The sequence below is a fragment of the Gavialis gangeticus genome, unplaced genomic scaffold, assembly GCF_001723915.1.
Source record: "Gavialis gangeticus isolate Ggan-Ray unplaced genomic scaffold, GavGan_comp1, whole genome shotgun sequence".
NCBI lineage: Eukaryota > Metazoa > Chordata > Crocodylia > Gavialidae > Gavialis > Gavialis gangeticus.
In genome coordinates, this window is record NW_017729031.1 from 106,858,788 (window position 1) to 106,862,238 (window position 3,451).

Below are 3,451 nucleotides of genomic sequence, written 5' to 3' on the forward strand. Positions count from 1 at the left end.
AACTTCATATTGCACAGGGGAACTGGAGGATGGTGTAAGTTCTACTGGTGGAAAGTTCATTCTATGCAAATTAGGCTTGGATAAATGTTGGAGTGGTCTATTTATCTCAAAGGTGTTTGACGGCACGTAGGATGCTGAATTTTGCTTCTTTCTTGTGAACTTGTTTCATATTTTACAGGAGGATTAGTGATGGAATGTTTCTCTTGGGTAAGGAAGTTATGTTGTGGTCCTTTGCCTGAGGAAGGGCACGTGATCCTGGAAGCTTGCAAATAAAGAATTTTTTTTGCAACCATCTAGTTGGTCTAATAAAAGATATCACCTCTACCACAAGAGTTCTTACTGCAATAGAGGATAGATATTTATGGTCAGAAACAGCATAAGTCAAGAAGTCATAGTTGAATATTGGATAACTAACTCCATGGAAAAACAGGCATGTTCTATGGCTGAAGGGCCTGAGAGTTAAGCTTGTAATAAAAAGCTGGAAGTTTGAGTCTGGGTGTGAGCAAATGATTTTCAGTATGATTTGCCAAAGCACACCTGGAGTTGCAGCTAGCAAAAGATGTGAAATGTAACAAGAAAGGTTTCTACAAGTATGTCAGTAACAAAAGGAAGATCAGGAAAACTGTGGGTCCCTTACTGAATGGAGAAGGCAACCTAGTGACAGAGGATGCAAAAAAGGCTGAAGTGCTCAATGCCTTTTTCACCTCAGTCTTTACAGGCAAGGTCAGCTCCCAGATTACTGCACTGAGCAGCACAGTTTGGGGAGGAGATGAGCAGCAAATAGTGGCAAAAGACCAGGTATGGGACTATAGAAAAGCTGGACATATACATAGGGCAGGACAGGATGTACCCAAGGGTACTGAGGGAATTGGCTGATATGATTGCAGAGCTGTTGGCCATCATCTTTGAAAACTCATGGTGATCAGGAGAGGTCTTGGATGATTGGAAAAGAACAAGCATAGTGCCCATCTTTAAGAAAGAGTAAAAGGAGGATCCAGGAAACTACAGACTGGTCAGCCTTATGGAAAAATCATGGAGCAGATCCTCAAGGAATTCATTTCTAACCGCTTGGAGGAGAAGAAGGTGATTAGGAACAGTCAGCATGGATTCACTAAGGGCAAGTCATGCCTGACCAACCTGATTGCCTTCTATGACAAGATGACTGGCTCTGTGGACATGGGGAGACCAGTGGATGTGGTATACCTTGATTTTACCAAGGTTTTTGACACAGTCCCCCACAACCTTCTCACAGGCAATCTAAGGAAGTATGGGCTGGATGAATGGACTGTAAGGTGGATAGAAAACTGGCTAGAGCATCAGGCTCAGTCGATAGTAATCAGTGGCTCAATGTCTAGTTGGCAGCCAGTATCAAGTGGAGTGCCCCAGAGGTCAGACCTGTGGCTGGTTTTGTTCAATCTCTTCAGCAACAACCTGGAAGATGAGATGCAATGCACCCTCAGCAAGTTTGCAGAAGACACCAAGTTGGCGGGAGTAGTAGATATACTGCAGGGTAGGGCTAGGATTCAGAGTGACCTAGACAAATTGGAGGATTGGGCCAAAAGAAATCTCATGAGGCTCAACAAGGACAAGTGCAAAGTCCTGCACTTAGGATGGAACAATCCCATGCACCAATACAGGCTGGGGGCTGACTGGCTGGGCAGCACCTCTGCAGAAAATGACCTGGGGTTTACAGTAGACAATAAGCTAAATATAAGCCAGTAGCGTGCCCCCATTGCCAAGGAGACTAATGGCACACTGGGCTACACTGGTAGGTGTTTGTTGTCAGCAGGTCAAGGGAAGTGATTATTCCCCTCTATTTAACACTGGTGAGGCCACATCTGGAGTAATGTCTTCAGTTTTGGGCCCCCCCACTACAGAAAGGATGTGGACACATTGGAGAGAGTCCAGCGGAGGGCAATGAAAATGGTGAGGAGGCTGAGGCACATGACTTCTGAGGAGAGGCCAAGAGAACTGGGTTTATTTAGTCTAGAGAAGAGAGGACTGAGAGGGGATTTCATAGCAGCCTTCAACTGCCTGAAGAGGGGTTTGAAAGAGGATGGAGCTAGACGGTTTTCAGTGGTGAGAGATGACAGAACAAGGAGCAATGGTATCAAGTTGCAGCAAGGGAACTTTAGGTTAGATATTAGGAAGCATTTTCTCACTAGGAGGGTAGTAAAGAACTGGAACAGGTTACCCAGAGAGATTGTTGACTCTCTGTCCTTGGAGGGTTAAGACCTGGCTAGACAAAGCTTTGGCTGGGATGACCTAGTTGGGGATGGTTCTGCTTTGAGCAGGGGGTTGGACTAGATGTCCTTCTGAGGTCTCTTCCAACCCTAATTTTCTATGATTATATGAATTCATTCAACCCTGTTTTTGTTGTTGAGCTGATGAATGGGAATAATAAACAATCAGAAACACCCCCCCCCCCAAAATAAACAAATAAAAAACCTCACAGCACCTTTGAAGTAGGGTGGTTTATTCTCATCATATTATTTTCACTGTATAAATGAAAAATACTGAGGCTGAGAGCATTAGCAGATACTGCCAAATGAAGTGAATAAGCGGTGGCAGAATGTGTCCCCATCACATTTGGTCTACTTCACTGGGCGAAATATGTCACCCATTGCCCAGCATCAGACACTAGCTGGATCCTGAGAGACAACAGGAGACGTGTTCCCTGCTTACAGAGACATGCCTTGGAGATTCCTTGGGGTGCATCTCTGTAAGAGGGGAAGGCTGGGCAGGCACTCCCAGGATGTGAGGGGCCCAATCCTGTGTGGGAATTCCCAGGGCACGTAGACTCAGGCCCCTGAAGCACCTGCTTGGGGCAGCTGGAGAGTGCAGACAACTCCAGGCTGACCACACTCTCCCACCATAAACCTAACAGATGTCAGCTGCAAGAAAGCAGTGCAAATTGATACCACCTATGTTGTAGCTACAGATTTTGGGTATTTATGGTATAACAAGGGGTATGGACATCTGTTTGCTTGGCCTTTGTGCCACCATGAACATTTTTATGGCAGTGGTTTTTAAGACCCGGGTAGACAAAGCCTTGGCTGGGATGATATAGTTGCAGGTGGTCCTGCTTTGAGCAGGAAGTTGGACTAAAAGATTTCCTGAATCCCTTTCAACCCTCATTTTATATGATTCTACATCTGTTTCCACTCTAAGTGACTCACCTGAGGAGTCTATAGTAAAACAAGTAGTTTAGGTATCCTTTATCCATGGTTGCACATGTGCTTAGTGCAGCAGTTCTTGCTGTCCTACAACAAATCTCCCAAAAGTGTTGACTGGACTTCATAGTTGACTGGACCATCCTTATCCAAGTTGACTCGACCATCCTTATCCAAGCTGACTGGACCATCCTTATCCATCCCCCAAGCCCCATATTACCATGATTTTTTCAGGAAGAATACATGCCTCATGGGTAAGTCTAACCAAACAGCCCCTC